The sequence below is a fragment of the Macaca fascicularis genome, chromosome 12 (assembly GCF_037993035.2).
Source record: "Macaca fascicularis isolate 582-1 chromosome 12, T2T-MFA8v1.1".
Classification (NCBI taxonomy): domain Eukaryota; kingdom Metazoa; phylum Chordata; class Mammalia; order Primates; family Cercopithecidae; genus Macaca; species Macaca fascicularis.
Genome location: NC_088386.1, coordinates 102,037,037 through 102,056,897, shown reverse-complemented (window position 1 = coordinate 102,056,897; position 19,861 = coordinate 102,037,037). Strand labels below are relative to the sequence as shown.

Genomic DNA, 19,861 nt, shown 5'->3' with positions numbered 1-19,861 from the left:
TGCCTCGGCCTCCCAAAGTGATGGGATTACAGACGTGAGCCAGCACGCCCAATCTGGCCACCTTTTATAAAAAGATGAAGATGTCAGAATTCCTTAATAAGATTCTGGCTCTGCTACCCAGACTGGAGTGCAATGCACGGCATGATCTCAGCACACTGCAACCTCCATCTCCTGGGCTCAAGCCATCCTCCCACCTCAGCCTCCCAAGTGGCTGGGACTACAGGCACATGCCACCACACCTGGCTAATTTTTGTATTTTTTGTAGAGACAAGGTTTCACCATGTTGCACAGGCTGGTCTTGAACTCCTGAGTTCAAGTGATCTGCCTGCCTCAGCCTCCCAAAGTGCTGGGATTACAGGTATGAGCCACTGTACCCAGCCCCGAATAAGTTTTAAATAACCAATATTTTAAAATATTTTAATAGTTATATAGCACTTTAATTAGTTTGCTGAATAATTTAGCCCAAGGGACAAGGATGTTAATGAGAAAACTGACTAGATTTCAGATCATAGATTTTAAGAGAACAAGGATTCCAAAACCAAATACCCTCTGCTTAAAGTGTCTTTTTGTGTTTTTTACTACTGAAAATGTTTAGAGATTGACTTACCTATTGCTGATATTCAAAATATCTGATATCTTAATATTTTTAAATAACTCACACTAAAAGCATATGTTGAAAATGGCAATGTATAGTCTGAGACTGGTGATTAATTTATAATATTGGTACCTAAAGAGATACTGAGATGAATAACTTATTAATTTCCTTCTTAAAATCATAATTTTGGATCTGTAAAGGACTATACAAAAAAAAATCTAGTATTATACCTGCATTTTATAATTGTGGAAATAGAGGCCAGAAAGAATAAGAGGCAAGTTAGGGGCAGATATTGGGTTTGGATCAGCTCTTCTGACGCCTGATTGTGTGACATTACAAAGCCTGAAATTCAGCTCCAACATCTATTAAACATTTACAGAATATCAGCTGGGCGCAGTGGCTCTCACAAGGCCAGGAGTTCAAGACCAGCCTGGCCAAGATAGTGAAACCCTGTCTCTACTAAAAATACAAAAATTAGCCGGGCATGGTGGCAGGCACCTGTAGTCCCAGCTACTCTGGAGGCTGAGTCAGAGAATTGCTTAAACCTGGGAGGCGGAGGTTGCAGTGATCCCAGATCGTGCCACTACACTCCAGCCTGGCGACAGAGTGAGACCCCATCTCACACACACAAAAAAAATTGCAGAGTATCTACTGTGTGTCAAGTACATTAATTACCCAAGACTACAAAGAGAAATACAATTTAGCTAATGTCCTCAAGAAGCCAACAGTATACTAAAAGAGATACGTAGGCATCAATTATAGTAATGACATAACATATTCTAATAGAGGTATGTACATAACACAGTGGGCATGGCTAGTTGTCTTTGTTTCTGCTGTTAAAACAGAATATCACAGATTGGGTGATTGATTGATTGATTGACTGACTGACTGAGGCAACTCTGTCACCCAGGCTGGAGTTCAGTGGCATGATCACAGCTCACTGCAGCCTCAACCTCCCTGGTCAAGCAATTCTCCTGCCTCAGCCTCCTGAACAGCTGGAACTATGGGTGTGAGCCACCATGCCCCACTAATTTTTAATCTTTTTTTTTTTTTTTTTTTTTTGTCTGAGACAGTCTGAGTCTGTCGCCCAGGCTGGCGTGCAGTGGCACAATTTCAGCTCACTGCAACCTCCACCTCCCAGGTTCAAGCAGTTCTACCTCAGTCTCCTGAGTAGCTAGGATTACAGGCGTGTGCCACCATGCCCGGCTAATTTTTGTAATTTTAGTAGAGACGGGGATTCACCATGTTGGTCAGGCTGGTCTCGAACTCCTGACCTCGTGATCCGCCCGCCTCGGCCTCCTAAAGTGCTGGGATTACAGGCACAAGCCGCCGCGCCCAGCCAATTTTTAAAAACGTTTTATAGAGACGGGTCTCACTATGTTGCCCAGGCTCATCTCAAACCCCTGGGCCCAGGCGCTCTCCCACCTTGTCCTCCCAAAGTTCTGGAGTAACAGATGTGAGCCAACACACCAGGCCCAGACTGGGTAATTTATAAAGAAATTTACTTCTGCCCGCCCCGCTGCGGCTCCCCGCGCGGGTGGCTGAGGTGTAGTGCTGCGACCCCCGCACCCCTGGGACATGGCGCTGCGAGTTGCGCTCTGCCCACTGAGGCCCTGGCAGCTTGGGATGGGCGCCGTCCGGCTGCTGCGCATGGGACCCGCTCTGCTCTTGGGAAGGGTTGGGAGATGTTTACTGTAGTCTGCCTGAAGTTGGGACAAAATTGAACAAACAAGATGAGTTTGGTGCTTTGGAAAGTGTGAGAGCTGCTAGTGAACTCTGTTCTCCTTTATCAAAAGTAACTGAAATTAATGAAGCTCTTGCAGAAAATCCAGGACTTGTAAACAAATCTTGTTAGGAAGATGGTTGGCTGATCAAGATGACACTGAGTAACCCTTCATAACTAGATGAACTTATGAGTGAAGAAGCGTATGAGAAATACGTAAAAATCTATTGAGGAGTGAAAATGGAACCCCTAAATAAACTAGTGTGAAATAACGCAACGCAGCAGAGTTGTCTTAAATTAGTAGTGGATAGAAGACTTAGAATAGCAACTTTTAGCATTACCGATGGGAAAAAAAACTACTGTTAACACTGCTAATGAAAGAAAATGCATTTTAACTTTCTAATGATTGTAGATAAACATAATATGTGTCTGTTTCACAATATCCTATCATTCTTAGACTAAGCTTTAGTAATCAGAATTCATGAAATTATCCATGGTAAAAATTAGTTATAAAAATTACATAATTAAAAGATAACATTGTTATTTTTAAGCCTCATATAATATTGTAACTTGTGTATGTCCATACCTGGATTTGGGATTAAATACTTAATGATCTTTCCATTGGAAATAACTGGGAGTGAAGAAGTTTTTATTGCTTGTACAATGTCAGATGAATAACAACACTATCTTAATTTTGCAATACACTGCATTTGCTGGTGCTACTTTTATACAGTGAAGCAACAGCTTTGCAGCAAAATAATAAAATACTTCTTCATTAAAAAAAAAAAAAAAAAGAAAGAAAGAAAGAAAAGAAATTTACTTCTTACAATTCTGGAGGCCAGGACATCCATGATAAGGTGCCAGCATCTGGGAAGGGCCTTGCTGTCCTCCCATAGCAGAAGATGGAAGGGCAAGGGAGAACCAACATGTTCCCACAAGCCCTTTTTATAATGGCATCAATCAAATTTGAGGCCAGAGTCCTTGTGACCTAATCATCTCCCAAAAGGCCCCACCTCTCAACCCTGTTGCATTGGGGTTAAGTTTCCAACACATGAATTTTGGAGACAACACATTCAAAACATAGCATTCCACACCTTGGGCTCCCCAGATTCATGTCCTCACATGCAAAATAAATTCATTCCATCCCAATAGCCCCCAAAATGTCTTAACTTGTTCCAGCATCAACTTTAAAGTCAAAGTCCAAAGTCTCATCTAAATCAGATATGAGTAAGACTCAAGGCATGATTCATCATGAGACAAAAGATGTACATTTGCAATGTTTGTCATGTCAGACAAAACAAAAATATGTAAATATCCATCAATAGGGAACTGCTTAAAAAATTGTATACTCAAAATGAAACATGCAGATGTTTAAACTAATGAGCTAGATCTCAACATGCTAATATGGAAAGAGCTTCAGAATGTATTAAGGACATAAATTAAGTGTACAATAATGTGTGTATATATGTATATGCTTATGTGTGTATAGAAAGTATCTCAGCAGATACAATAAAAACTTAATTGTGATTACCCCTGGATCAATTAACGTGGTATAGTATAAGGAAATGAATTTTATACCTTGATCAAACATTTGAAAAATTTTACAATATATTGCTTTGTAATTTTAAAAAACAACATATTGTGGCCAAGTGCGGTGGCTCATGCCTGTAATCCCAGCACTTTGCAAGGCAAGGCAGGCAGATCACCTGAGGTCGAGAATTGGAGACCAGCCTGACTAACATGGAGAAACCCCATCTCTACTAAAAATACAAAACTAGCCGGACGTGGTGGTGCATGCCTGTAATCCCAGCTACTCAGGAGGCTGAGACAGGAGAATCACTTGAACCCAGGAGGCAGAGGTTGCAGTGAGCTGAGATCATACCGCTGCACTCCAGCCTGGGCGACAGAGTGAGACTCTGTCACAAAAAAAAAAATATATATATTTTTTATATATATTATAAATATATATATATTATAATATTTCCATGAACTTCATCATGGAAATATTATAAACTTGAGTGTCCTGGATTAGAAAACATTACATGTTTCTATGAATGAAATATTTAAGTATTCAAATATAGAAATAAAGCAAACATGAAAACCATTCTTTCTGATTAGGTATGAATGGAATATACTTTTAAGAATCTAGGACTAGGCATGGTGGCTTACTGCCTGTAATCCTAACACTTTGGGAGGCCAAGGTGGGAGGATCACTTGAGGCTAGGAGTTTGAGACCAGCCTGGGCAACACAGTGAGACCCTGTCTCTACAAAAAATTTAAAAATTAGCCAGGTATGTGGCCGGGCACGGTGGCTCATGCCTGTAATCCCAGCACTTTGGGAGGCCAAGGCGGGTGGGTCACCTGAAGTCAGGTGTTTGAGACCAGCCTGGCCAACATGGTGACACCCTGTCTCTACTAAAAATACAAAAAATTAGCTGGGCATGGTGGCAGGCATGCTACTTGGGAGGCTAAGGCAGGAGAATCATTTGAACCCAGGAAGCCAAGGTTGCAGTGAGCTGAGGTCATGCCATTGCACTCCAGCCTGGGTGACAAGAGCGAAACTCCATCTTAAAAAAAAAAAAAGAATCATCACTAGGCAGCCAAAATTTATTTACCCAAGTATTTTCTTTTCTTTTTTTTTTTTTTTTTTTTTTGAGACGGAGTCTCGCTCTGTCGCCCAGGCTGGAGTGCAGTGGCCGGATCTCAGCTCACTGCAAGCTCCGCCTCCCGGGTTCACGCCATTCTCCTGCCTCAGCCTCCTGAGTAGCTGGGACTACAGGCGCCCACCACCTCGCCCAGCTAGTTTTTTGTATTTTTTTAGTAGAGACGGGGTTTCACCGTGTTAGCCAGGATGGTCTCGATCTCCCGACCTCGTGATCCGCCCGTCTCGGCCTCCCAAAGTGCTGGGATTACAGGCTTGAGCCACCGCGCCCAGCACACCCAAGTATTTTCTTCAGGAATTTTCTAAGAACTGGAAAAATAATAACTAAATTGACAGCAATCTTTCTCAATTATGGGAAAGTAATTGCTAATGGTAAAACAGGCACTAGAATATAGTCACCTTACTCTGAATAACTGTGCTGAAGCTGCATTCTCCCTGAGTCACGTCATCAAATTAAAGAGGTGATTTCAACAGCAGCAATGATGAACTTGAGTCAGCAATGTCCTGGGTGCTAGTTATTGTATGTATGTTTAACAGGACTTTGACTTACTAAGTCTGTGTAGCACTTAGGCTCTTTCTGAAATTTCCATACCTGCATGTTTTACAACCCATTGAAGTTATCGTTTTTCAATGATATTTCAAAATTGGGCAAAATGATCAATCTATGAGCAGGATTTGGAGCAATCATTATATCCTACACTATTTACTGAGTGGCAACATTATGAGATATTGTACACACTGATGTGTGTGTTAAGGGAGGAAGTAATGGGATCAGTTCCCCAGATTTAAATTCTGGCTCTACCACTCCCCAGCTATGTCATCTCTATTACTAATACCTACGAAATGGGGATGTTGATAATAACAACACCTACCTCACAGAGGTCTTTGGAAGACTAAATAATCTGTGTAAAGTTCTGGGCAGGAGTAAGTGCTTAATAAATGTTAGTTGTTTTTATTGCATGACACTTAAAAAAATTCTTCTGGGCCAGGCGTGGTGGCTCATGCTGGTAATCCCAGCACTTTGGGAGGCCAAGGCAGGCGGATCACCAAAGGTCAGGAGTTTGAGACCAGCCCGGCCAACATGGTGAAACCCTGTCTCTACTAGAAATACAAAAATTAGCCGGGCATGGTGGCACACACTTGTAGTTCCAGCTACTTGGGAAGCTAAGGGAAGAGAATCGCTTGAACCCGGGAGGTGGAGGTTGCAGTGAGCCCAGATCACGCCACTGCATTCCAGCCTGGGCAACAAGAGCAAGACTGTCTAGAAGAAGAAAAAAAAAAAAAATTCCTTCTAAGAATTTCATCTTTTAAAAAGTATGAGGAGGGACACAGTGCCTCAAGCCTGTAATACCAGCACTTTGGGAGGCAAGGCGGGAGCATCACTTGAGCCCAGGAGTTTGAGACCAGCCTGGGCAACACAGCAAGACGCTGTCTCTAAACAAAAAAGAAAGAAAGAAAGCGAACACTGAGTATTCTGTGAATTAGTATGCAACCAATCTGTAATTCAGTACTAGAATATAAAGCATTAAATGACTTTTTACACATAATATATTTTGTTTTTTACACATAATATTTTATATCAAAAATTTTATTTCCAGTCAGTCAACAGTAATAATGAGAAAACCTTGATTTTAGAAACTACCTCCCAGACAGAAAGTAAGTATATAGGCCAGGCACAGCGGCTCACACTTGTAATCCCAGCAATTTGGGAGGCTGAGGCAGGCGGATCACCTGAGGTCAGGAGTTTGAGACCAGCCTCAACATGGAGAAACCCCGTCTCTACTAAAAATACAAAATTAGCTGGGCATGGTGGTGCATGCCTGTAATCCCAGCTACTCGGGAGGCTGAGGCAGGAGAATTGCTTGAACCTGGGAGGTGAATGTTGCAATGAGCCAAGATTGCGACATTGCACTCCAGCCTGGGCAACAAGAGCGAAACTCCATCTCAAAAAATAAAAAAACAAAAATTAACTGGATGTGGTGCCACACGCCTGTGGTCCCAGCTATTTTGGAGGCTGAGGCAGGAGAATTGCTGGAACTCAGGAGGTGGAGGCTGCAGTGAGCCGAGATCACGCCACTGCACTCCAGCCTGGCCAACTGAGTGAGACTGTCTCAAAAAGAAAAAAAAAAAAAAAAAAAAAGAAGAAAAAAGAAAGTAAGTATATAAATATGAGATAGTACTTGAGTTACCACTTAAGGTTAAGCTACTAAAAGCAATATCCCCATATTTTGAATTACGACCTTATATCACCAATACCTACTGCAGTACCTTGCACAGATATTCAATAAGCACTTGTTCAACGAATAAATGAATAAAAAGTAAAAGCACACTTACAGCCAAGAATATGAAGAGAATGTTTACTTTTTTTTCATTTAGGTCTGGCAATGTAATTCCCAACCAATGATCTGAATACAGGTCATATAAACTGAGCTCTCTGGACAGCAGAGTAATGCATCATGCCAAATTGTAATTGTTGCTTTTACAACTGGTAAAAATCTGAGCTGACAGACAGATGGATTAACAAGAGTTCTTCACTGTTGCTGGAGGACAAATGAAAGTCAATATGCTACCAATGGAAGATTAATGACATTACTTTTATGGAGCTAGATAAATGTGCAAATATATTGCAGATTTTAAAAAAGTTACCCACGGCCGGGAGTGGTAGCTCACGCCTGTAATCCCAGCACTTTGGGAGGCGGAGGTGGGCAGATACCTGAAGTGGAGTTCGAGACCAGCCTGGTCAACATGGTGAAACCCCATCTCTACTAAAAATGCACACACAAAAAATAGCCAGGCACGGTGGCTCATGCCTGTAGCCCCAGCTACTCAGGAGGCTGAGGCAGGAGAATTGCTTGAACCCGGGAGGCGGTGGTTGCAATGAGCCAAGATCGCATCACTGCACTCCAGCCTAGATGACATAGCAAGACTGCCTTGGAAAAAAAAAAAAAGCTACTCACTGGAATAAGAAGGAAGAGTAAAAAGAAACATGTTATTTAAGGGACATTTTACCTTTGCCTGATTTATGTGGACTGATTGTCTTATTAGTCTAAATATATTCATGTGGTAGGCAGAATAATGGCTCCCAAAAGTGCCCATGTTCTAATTCCCTAAACCTGTGAATATGTTACCTCAGCTGGCAAGACGGATTTCTGTAGATGTGATTAAAGTAAGGATCTTAAAATGGGGAGATGATCCTGGAGTATCTGTGTGGGCCCAATGTAATCAGAAACATCTGTATGAGAGTGAGGCAGGAGGATCAGAGGTAGCAGATTGGAAGATTCTATGCTGTTGGCTTTAAAGATGGAAAAAGGGAACATGAGCCAAGGAATGCAGTTAGCTTCTAGAAGCTGGAAAAAGCAAGGGAATGGATTCTCCCATAGCCCCCAGAAGGGATGCAGGCCTTTTGAGATCTTAATTTTAACCCAGTATAACCCATTTCAGATTTCTGTCCTCCTGACCTGTAAGACAAAAAATTTGTTTTATTTTAAGTTACTCAATTAGTGGTAATTTGTTAGAACAGCAAGTGGAAACAAACTCATTAATCTGCATCTAACCTATGAAGATGCTGATTTGAGATAAGATAGTAAATGGGTGTTGTTGTAAGCTGCTAGGCTTGAGGTAATTTGTTACAGCAGCAATATAAAACTATACGACTGGTGGCCAGGCCCAGTGGCTCACACCTGTAATCCCAGCACATTGGGAAGCTGAGACGGCAGGATGGCTTAAGCCCAGGAGTTCAAACTCAGCATGTGCAACATAGTGCAACCCATCTCTACAAGAAATAAAACATTAGCTAGGTGTGGTTATGCATGACTGTAGTCCCGGCTATTCAAGAGGCTGAGGTGGGAGGATCACTTGAACCCACGAGGTGGAGGCTGCAGTGAGCTGTCACTGCCCCACTGCACTCCAGCCTGGGCAACAGAGCAAGATGCAGTCTCCAAAAAAAAAGGGGGGAGAAAGAAAGAAAGAAAACAAAACTACACAAACTGTCTGTAATAACACATTTTGACATCATGTACTCCCTGATAGGACATTATGTCTGAGATTCTTGCCAAAAATGTATTAACTCATCTAATCATGGGAAAACATAAGACAAGCCCAAACTCAGAGACAGTGTACCAAGTAACTGACTAGAACTCTTCAAAAATGTCAAGGTCATGAAAGACAAGGAAAGATGAACTCTCCGAAAGAGAAAAAGGACAGTAGGTCGAACGTAGTGGCTCATGCCTGTAATCCTAGGACTTTGGGAGGCTGAAGCAAGGGGATCGTTTGAATCAAGGAGTTCAAGACCAGCCTGGGCAACACAGCAAGACCCCATCTGTACTAAAAAATAAAAAATAGCCAGGTATGGTGGTTCAAGTCAGCAGTCCCAATTACTTGAGAGGCTGAGGTAGGAGGATCACTTGTGTCTAGGAGTTCAAGGCTACAGTGAGCTGTGATTGTGCCACTGCACTCCAGCTTGGGCAACAGAGGGAGATACTGTTTCAAAAAAAGAAAAGAAAAGAAACAAAGAAAAGAAAAAAGAAAAAGAACATTAGTGGGAAACTGGTGAAATCTGAATATGTCTGTACTTAACAAGATGACAATAAAATATACTTGAATTATTTCTCTCTAGAATTGGGCCAGTCTATGTAATCTTAAGCAATTCACTTGCTAGTACTTGTTTTTTCCAATTGTTAAGATGAAAAGTGTCTAATGTGCTTTAAGATTCTTAGCTGAAATAGTAACAGTTATGTTGCTTACTGTTTTCATTTTAATAATTCTATTTCCCTTTAAGATAGCTTAATTTTGGCCGGGCGCGGTGGCTCAAGCCTGTAATTCCAGCACTTTGGGAGGCCGAGACGGGCGGATCACGAGGTCAGGAGATCGAGACCATCCTGGCTAACACGGTGAAACCCCGTCTCTACTAAAAAAAAATACAAAAACCTAGCCGGGCGCGGTGGCGGGCGCCTGTAGTTCCAACTACTCGGGAGGCTGAGGCAGGAGAATGGCGTGAACCCGGGAGGCGGAGCTTGCAGTGAGCTGAGATCCGGCCACTGCACTCCAGCCTGGGCGACAGAGCGAGACTCCGTCTCAAAAAAAAAAAAAAAAAAAAAAAAAAAAAAAAAAAAAAGATAGCTTAATTTTGGAAGAGTTAGTAGTTAGTGTGCTTCAAAAGACTTTTTTTTTTTTTTTTTTTTTTTTTTGAGATGGAGTCTCACTCTGTCACCCAGGCTGGAGTGCAGTGGCGCAATCTCGGCTCACTGCAAGCTCTGGATTCAAGAGATTCTCCTGCCTCAGTCTTCCCAGTAGCTGGGATTACAGGCACACACCGCCACGCCCAGCTAATTTTTTGTATTTTAGTAGAGATGGGATTCACCGTGTTGCCCAGACTGGTCTTGAACTCCCGAGCTCAGGCAATCCACCCACCTCGGCCTCCCAAAGTGCTAGGATTACAGGCGTGAGCCACCGCGTCCGGACTGCTTCAAAAGACTTAACATGCAGTCGGCAAGGTGGCTCATGCCTGTAATCCCAGCACTTTGGGAAGCCGAGGCAGGTGGATCACTTGAGGTCAGGAACAACCTGACCAACAAGAAGAAACCCCGTCTCTACTAAAAATACAAAATTAGCCGGACGTGGTGGCATGTGCCTGTAATCCCAGCTACTCGGGAGGCTGAGGCAGGAGAATCGCTTGCACCCGGGAGGCGGAGGTTGTGGTGAGCCAAGACTGTGCCATTGCACTCCAGCCTGGGCAACAAGAGTGAAACTGTCTCAAAACAAAAACAAAACAAAAACAAAATCAAAACAAAAACAAAAACCTTAACATGCCTCAACATTATAATAATTTCGATGCAATAGTACAGATTAATGAACGTAAATATATGCTGGGCGTGGTGGCACATGTCTATAATCCTAGCTACTTGGCAGGATTGCTTGAGCCCAGGAGCTCGAGACCAGCCTGGGCAACATATTGAGACCCTGTCTCTACAAAAAAACAAAAAATTAGCCAGGCATAGTGGAGCACCTGTGGTCCCAGCTACTCACTGCTTAGGAAGCTGAAGTGGGAGGATCACTTGAGCCTGGGAGGTCGAGACTGCAGTGAGTCAAGGTCTGTACTCCAGCCTGGACAACACAGCACGACTCTGTCAAAAAAGAAAAAAAAAGAAAAAGAAAAAAAGTGACTCATTGAGTTCTTTTTTGTTTCTTGGGACGGAGTCTTGCTCTGTCACCCAAACTGGAGTGCAGTGGCTCGATCTTGGCTCACTGCAGGCTCCGCCCCCCAGGTTCATGCCATTCTCCTGCCTCAGCCTCCCGAGTAGCTGGGACTACAGGCACGCGCCACCTTGCCCGGCTAATTTTTTGTATTTTTAGTAGAGACGTATTTTCACCGTGTTAGTGAGGATGGTCTCGATCTCCTGACCTCATGATCTGCTCACCTCGGCCTCCCAAAGTGCTGGGATTACAGGCGTGAGCCACCACGCCCGGATGATTCATTGAGTTCTGTACTGAAAGACAGAATAGTTGTATGGTTACCATGGTAAAGTTGAAAAATCCTAAATCAAATCATAGTAAATCAGGGGCCATCTGTACTAAATTGTCCATTTTTTTTTTTTTTGAGACGAAGTCTTGATCTGTTGCCCAGGCTGGAGTGCAATGACACGATCTTGGCTCACTGCAACTTCCGCCTCCCGGGTTCAAGCAAGTCTCTGGGTTCAGCCTCCCGAGTAGCTGGGAGATTACAGGTGCCCACCACCATGCCCAGCTAATTTTTGTATTTTTTGTAGAGACGTGGTTTCACCATGTTGGCCAGGCTGGTCTCGAACTTCTGACCTCAGGTGATCCACCTGCCTCAGTCTCCCAAAGTGCTGGGATTACAGGCGTGAACCACCGTGCCCGACCCAATCTTCCTGCCTCAGTATCCAAGTGATGGGATTATAGGCATGAGTCTCTGCGTCCAGCCAACACTTCATTGTAAAATGACTTTGTGTTTGATGATTCTGCCAAATTGTAGGCTATTGTAAGTGTTCCAAGCTCATTTAAGGGAGGCTAGGCTAAGCTATGATGTTTGGTGAATTAGGTACATTAAATGCATTTTTCACTTAATATTTCCAATTCGCAATAGGTTTATCATGATGTGACCTCAAAACACCTGTACATTGTGGAGGCTTTTCGTTTTTGGTTTGGTGTTTGCTTTTTGCTTTTATTTCAGAATAAGGAGTTAGCATGTGTGGTATAGTAAGAAATATATATATATATATATATATATATATATATATATATATATTTATCTATCTATTTGCACTTTGTCCCTGCTTTTTGACACAGAGCTCTTAAAACTGCAATTTCTTGAGCAATAGGGATGATAGGAGCGTTGTTTGTTCTAACATTTGGTCTCCGTCCCCAGTTTCCGACACAGAGCTCCTTAATCTCTTTGAATTTCCTGGTTGATAGAAGCATCTTTGGTCTACTGAGGTTTCTTGCTGGGGCCCTAGATAGCTTCAGGATGGGGCCTGGTCACCAGAAAGACTAGGCCTTGATGAGAAGCCTGGAACTTTCAGCCCATCCCCTCAATATGTGGGGAAGGGAGAAGGGCTGAAGACTGAGTTAATAATTGGTCATGCTGATTCGACAAAACCTCCATAAAAACTCCTACCAACAGGTTTAGGGAGCTTCTGGGTTGGTGAACACATCAAAGTGCTAGGAGGGTCGTGTGCCCGGAGAGGGCGTGGGGCTTCCAGCACCCCTGCCAATATCTTGCTCTCTGCATCTCTTCTGTTTGGCTGTTCACAAGTTGTATCTTTTATAAACAGCCAGTAAATATTAATATAAGAGTGCTTCTGAGTTCTGTGAGTCATTGTAGCAAATAATCAAACTGAAGGGGGAAAGTTGTGGGAACTCCCTGACTTTGTAGCCAAGAAGTGTGTGTGGGTAACCTGGGGACCCGATACTTGCGAATGGCATTGGAATTGAGGACCCTCTAAAACCTGTGGAGGCTGCTGCTAATGCTGGGTCCTTAATGTCAGAATTGAATTGAATTGTAGGATACCCCGTTGGTGTCCAGAAAGTTGGAGAATTGGTGTGAGAAAAAATTCACACATTTGATGTCAGAATTTCTGAGGAAAATAGCTCGGCATGTAAAACCATAAATACACAAAATCCTTTCAGACAGCTTAAAAGAATGAACATGTTCCAAGTTTTCGGAACTCAACTCAAGATAAAGAGATAGAAGCAAAAATGAACTCAGTAATGTATTACTCTAATAGTTTGATTCAGAGAAAATAAAAACTCCCTTCTAACAGAAAAAAAAAAAAATGACAAATGGCCTGCATAGCGCAGTTACGTGAGCTTTCTAATAATGCAAACGGGAGTCTGTTATTTCCCTACAATTTTTTTTCTTAGCTTAATTTCAGAGAGAAGGACACAAACTGTAGAAATTGAACGATAACTTATCATATCATTGATGATCATTGTATGAAGTATTCAGTTTGCAGCTCATAAATTTAGGTAATATCATTCTTCCCCTCCTCCTCAATAGAGAGAGACATAATGGTTACTGGCTAGCTCAGTGCTGGCTTAACGGCCTCCTCTGAGGTTAATGTTAACATCATTCTGGACAGGGCAACAGGAAGCATCTGTATATCTTACCACAAAATGAGATGATCCATTTTCCCCCCTATTTGAAGTATAAATTCTGTTGGTATTAAATTACTTAATTGCTCTTGCTTTATATATACATTTAAAATATTTAGATATATCGTAGTAATAGCCTTAGAGAAAATTAAAATGACTTATGATTATGTAAATATTCATTTAGTTTTTCCCAGTTGGTCAATATAGGTTCTTATTTTTTTTTCTCTATGATTTAAAGGACACTTGGATTATGAAAGCTATTCTTACAATCTTTTTTTGTTCTTATGTTCTAGAACCACTGATGGTGACAACAGAACTCAGGGAATGCAGTCAACAGCTGCCAAGTTACCCAGAGGAGCAGATGGTATATCTGATCATATCCTTCAAAATATGAAAAGGGAATACTCAAAGATGTTTGCTCAAATATGCTAGAGTTTCCACACAAAAGGCAATAATGGCAACCATATATATTTTTTCATCTTGTATGTTTGCTTTTTATTCCAGGTGATTCTCTTATATTCTATTTTTAAATTTTTTGACCTGTAGAGCTAGTAATCTTAAAATAACCTAGGATATGCACACGTTTTGAGTATTTTTGGCAATAGAAATGCACAACAGAAATAGGTCAATAGAAAAGAAAAAGAATACTTAATACCACTCCCAGATTTTTAAACTAGATTAGAGTATGGCCAATTGGAATATAATTCTTGAGGGTGGCTGAAATAACTTCAATTGTACAGATATTTTGCTAATCATCTTGGACTTCTGCAGTGAAGTTTGTTAGAAAGTCCAAGCTTGACTCCTCAGACTCCTTCTCATTTAACCATCTAAAAGCCATATCTTAATTATCAAATAGTAAAGAATCCAAAATCTCAAATATTCATTAATCCAACAAATATATATGGTGTATATTTCATCCCAGGCACTGTTCAAGAGGCCAAATGAACAAACCAGACAAAACAAAACAAAAAAAGACAAAATCTCTAGCCTTCATGGAGCTTGTATTTTTTAAAAGCTTGTGTTTATAAAAGCTTACATTTCAAAAGGATCTATATAAAAATAAATAACCCTAAAGCAATAATTCTTTTGTCTCTTGCCAGACCGAAGACACTCGCAGACAGGAGCTGTTTCCCCAATATCTTTACCACCTGTGCCTAGCACACTGTAAGTAATTTACAGGCACTTCTGTAAATTTTCAGTCCAAGTGATTCTCCTGCCTCAGCCTCCCAAATAGCTGGGACTATAGGCTCATGCCACCACAAGTGGCATATATATATATACACACACACACACACACACACACACAAAATATACACACACATACACACACATGTATACACACACATACATATACATATATATACACACACACATATACATATATATGTATATATGTATGTGTATATACGTGTGTGTGTATGTGTGTGTATAGGTGTGTATATATATACTGGAGGCAGAGTCTCCTCTATTGCCCAGGCTGCAGTGCAGTAGTGTGATCTAGGCCCACAGCAATCTCCGCCTCCCAGGTTCAAGCGATTCTCCTGCCTCAGCCTCTCGAGCAGCTGGGATCACAGGTGTGCACCACTACACCTGGCTATGTTGTAAGACGGGGTTTCACCACGGTGGCCAGGCTGGTCACGAACTCTTGACGTCAGGTGATCTGCCTGCTTTGGCCTGCCAACTGGCTAATTTTTAAAATTTTTTGTAGATACATGGTCTCACTATGTTGGCCAAGCTGGTCTCAAACTCCTGGCCTCAAGTGATCCTCCCACCTTGGCCTCCCAAAGTGCTAGGATTGCAAACATGAGCCACTGTGCCTGGCTTGTGGTGTATTCTCTATGTACTCTTTCTGAACCCCTTTTTGTATTTTAAGACCTTGATTGAGTCTGAAGGGCACCAAAATCTCAGCTAAACTTAAAATTCTATCAGTTATCTGGGTATTTAAGACTATCTGGGGCTGCGCGCGGCAGCTCACGCCTGTAATCCCAGCACTTTGTGGGAGGCCAAAGCAGGCGGATCATAAGGTCAGGAGATCGAGACCATCCTTACATGGTGAAACCCCACCTCTACTAAAATGCTGGAACCTTGTGCTTTACCCACTATGCCATTTAATCCTCAGAATACCCCAGTGAGGCAGGTACTATTATTATCTCTAGTTTTACAAATGAGGAAACTGAGAGGGTAAGAAGTGCTATGGTCTGAATGTGTCTCCCGAGGTTTATATGTTGGAAACTTAATCCCCAAAGCAATGAGGTTGAGAGGTGGGACCTTTATGAGGTGATCAGGTCATAAGAGCTCTGCCCTACTGAATGGATTCATGCTGTTATCACAGAAGTAGGTGAGTTATTGTGGGAGTGGGTTCCTGATAAAAGGATAAGTTCTGCCACCTTCCTCTCCTTCCTCCCCACTTTCCCCCCTCACACATGTGCTCTCTTGACCTTCTGCCTTCTGCCATGGGATAACACAACAAAAAGACAATTGTCAGATGTCAGCGCCATGCTCTTGGACTTCCTGTCTCCAGAAGTGTAAGAAATAAATTTCTCTTCTTTATAAATTTCTCAGTCTGTGGCATTCTGTTATAGCAGCATAAAACAGACTACATGAGGAGCTTGCCCAGGATTATACAGTAGGAAAATGGTAGAGCCAAGTTTCCAAATCAGATGGCCTTGACTCCAGAGATCAAGCTATTAATCACTACAGCTCCTGTTGCACATGTAGAAAAAACCCCCCAAAACTAACAAAAGCTAGAAAACAACTCAAGGTATTAGAGTAACAATAAGGTCAGTATAGACAGCTTGGCATCAGAAGGCTTCAGGGACAAGACTGTGAGCAAGTCATCAGAGCAGAGTGGGATTTAATTGGCAGAGCTGAGAACAGAGAGCACCAAAACAAGAATACAGGCATGAGAACAAGAATGGCCATGACTAGATGTGTGGTGCAAAAAGAACATTAACCTAGTAGAAGGATGAGATCTAGTAATTTTTAGTAGACTCTTATCTGTTTTTTCTTTTTTTTTTTTTTTTTTTTTTTTGAGACGGAGTCTCACTCTGTCGCCCAGCCCAGGCTGGAGTGCAGTGGCGCGATCTCGGCTCACTGCAAGCTCCGCCTCCTGGGTTCACGCCATTCTCCTGCCTCAGCCTCCCGAGTAGCTGGGACTACAGGCGCCCACAACCGCGCCCGGCTAATTTTTTTTTTTTGTATTTTTAGTAGAGACGGGGTTTCACCGTGGTCTCGATCTCCTGACCTTGTGATCCGCCCGCCTCGGCCTCCCAAAGTGCTGGGATTACAGGCGTGAGCCACCGTGCCCGGCCTGTTTTTTCTTTAAGAATAGAAGAAAATGCAAATACCTATAATACTATCATATGGCACCCAGGTATGCATAAATAAAATTCAAATTAGCCGGGCGTGGTGGCAGGCGCCTGTAGTATCAGTGACTCGAGAGGCTGAGGCAGGAGAATCGCTTGAACCCTGGAGGTGGAGGTTGCAGTGAGCCAAGATTGCACCATTGCACTCCAGCCTGGGCAACAAGAGCAAGACTTCATCTCAAAACAACAGCAGCAAAACTTCAATGTATATGGAGTAAATAGTACAATTTTCAGTTACTGAGGTCTTTTTTTCCTTCCTGGGGTACTAGAACTGGCTTTGCCATTTAATATCTTTGATAATCTTTCCCTTGACCTGAGTTTAAGTCAGGCTATTTGGGTTGTGTTCATAGTTACTCTTTTTTGTTTGAATGCGAGGATTTTCCCTGCATTTTCCCATTCTTACCATCAAACTCTGGCAGTCTATAACAACAACATGGCGAAGATGTTATAGCACAGGAAGTCCAAACTTATTAATGGGCTGTGTTCCCATGAACATCACTGTAAATTAGTTGTTTGGAACCTGGAATTTATTTTCCCATGGAAATAGTGGTTAAATTCCCAGCGGGTCTACAAAAGCTTTCTTAGCTAGGAATGCAGCAGAAATGAACACTGTCACCTTTGTGTTAACCTCTGCCTATTATTCTGAGGTCTCAATGGATTTCTCGCCTTACTTCTATGTTTTAGCTAACCACCACTTTTGGGACAGTTTTTTTCATTAGATGGAAAAGGCTGACTATCACTTCTGATTCCACCACCCAATTGTTCATACTGCTTTGGGGTGTTTCTTTTTACTAATTATTACTGAAAACATGACTTCAGTTGGGGAGCTGTTTTACTTTTTCCAAGGTTAGGAGTCAGTAAAATAGCCCAAGAATGCCTATAGTATACAGTGTCTACAATGTCACATTTTCCGCCTTTACTATGATGAAAAGGCAGCACAACACTGACCATCTGGTTCCTGGAGGGTATCTTTTGGCCTTTGTGGGGGTTTAAAAACAAAACCAGGCCAGGCTCGGTGGCTCACACCTGTAATCCCAGCACTTTGGGAGGCTGAGGCAGGCGAATCACGAGGTCAGGAGTTCGAGATCAGCCCGACCAACATGGTGAAACCCCGTCTCTACTAAAAATACAAAAAATTAACTGGGTGTATTGGCGGGCACCTGTAGTCCCAGCTACTTGGGAGGCTGAGGCAGGAGAATCGCGTGAACTCAGGAGGTGAAGGCTGCAGTGAGCTGAGCACTCCAGCCTGGGCGACAGAGTGAGACTCCGTCTCAAAAAAAAAAAAACAAAACCAAAAACCCACTTCTTGGCTTCTGGTATGAAATCAGAGGTCTAACTGCCTCAGGTTAGATGTTAGCATTAGGGAGATTACCTGATCAATGCTCATGTTTATTTTGACTACAGCTGAATATATAAATATATATACATAATAAGTGTGTGTGTGTGTGTGTGTATATATATATATTTTATTATTATTATTTTTGAGACGGAGTCTCATCTGTTGTTTGGGCTGGAGTGCAGTGGTGTGATCTTGGCTCACTGCAACCTCCACCTCCCAGGATCAAGCGATTCTCTTCCCTCAGCCTCCTGAGTAGCTGGGATTACAGGCGCCCGCCACTATGTCCAGCTAATTTTTTGTATTTTTAGTAGAGACAAGGTTTCACCATGTTGGCCAGGCTGGTCTCAAACTCCTGACCTCATGATTCACCCGCCTCGGCCTCTCAAAGTGTTGGGATTACAGATGTGAGCCACCACGCCGGCCTTTTTTTTTGAGACAGGCTCTCACTCTGTTGCCCAGGCTGGAGTGCCGTAGTGTGATCACAGCTCACTGTGACCTCCAACTTCTGGGCTCAAGTGATCCTCCCTCCTCAGCCTCCTAAAGTTTTGGGACTACAGGTGTGAGCCACCATGCCCAGAGCCTTGAATCTTTGAAAAGAAATTTCATAGTCAGTCTAAAGCTATGATGTGTATGTTGGCTAAATACAGTGTTTATCTCAGAAATACTTTCTTGTAACCACAATAAAACCAAAATCTTTGTTTTAGGTAGAAACATTACCAACAAATGTTTGCAAAACAGAAAGGCTTTAAAGTGAAAAAAATTTGAGTCTATGGCCATCATAATAGTGTGGCTTTGAAAACTTTCAGGCTATGTACATACCCCATTTCTATTCCCTCATCTCCTTGGGAGTTTTTTTATTTTAATTTTTTTTTTTTTTGAGACAGAGTCTCACTCTGTTGCCCGGGCTGGAGTGCAGTGGTGCGGTCTCGGGTCACTGCAAGCTCCGCCTCTCAGGTTCATGCCATTCTCTTACCTCAGCCTCCTGAGCAGCTGGGACTACAGGTACCTGCCACCACGCCCAGCTAATTTTTTGTATTTTTAGTAGAGACAGGGTTTTCACCGTGTTAGCCAGGATGGTCTCGATCTCCTGACCTCGTGATCCACCCGCCTCGGCCTGCCAAAGTGCTGGGATTACAGGCGTGAGCCAACGTGCCCGGCTCCCTGGAGTTTTTTTATTTTTAATTTTTTGAAACAGTATTGCTCTGTTGCCCAGGCTGGAGTGCAGTGGTGCGATCTCAGCTCACTGCAACCTCCGCCTCCTGGGTTCAAGAGGTTCTTCTGCCTCAGCCTTCCTAGTAGCTGGAAGGCTAATTTTTGTATTTTTAGTAGAGATGGGTTTTCACCATGTTGGCCAGGCTGGTCTTGAACTCCTAACCTCAGGTGATCCGCCCACCTTGGCCTCCCAAAGTATTGAGATTACAGGCATGAGCCACCGTGCCTGGCTGATATTTTCTTAATAACTTTTTAGTATACATAGTAATGTGGTCAATTTTTAGAAAATAATTAGGCAGCGTGCAGTGGTTCATGCCTGTAATTCCAGCACTTTGGGAGGCCGAGGGGGGTAGAT

The 19,861-nt window shown here is 42.6% G+C and overlaps 2 long non-coding RNA genes across 2 annotated transcripts; both read left to right on the top strand.

Annotated features, from left to right (window-relative positions):
- The first annotated feature begins 348 nt into the window (after positions 1-348).
- On the top strand, positions 349-3,848 carry LOC141408217 (uncharacterized). The gene is made up of 2 exons (XR_012421403.1): positions 349-981; positions 1,850-3,848. It is a non-coding gene; the product is annotated as an uncharacterized lncRNA (long non-coding RNA).
- Positions 3,849-13,837: 9,989 nt separating this feature from the next.
- LOC141408218 (uncharacterized) lies at positions 13,838-14,754 on the top strand. The gene is made up of 2 exons (XR_012421405.1): positions 13,838-13,954; positions 14,691-14,754. It is a non-coding gene; the product is annotated as an uncharacterized lncRNA (long non-coding RNA).
- The last annotated feature ends 5,107 nt before the right edge of the window (positions 14,755-19,861 follow it).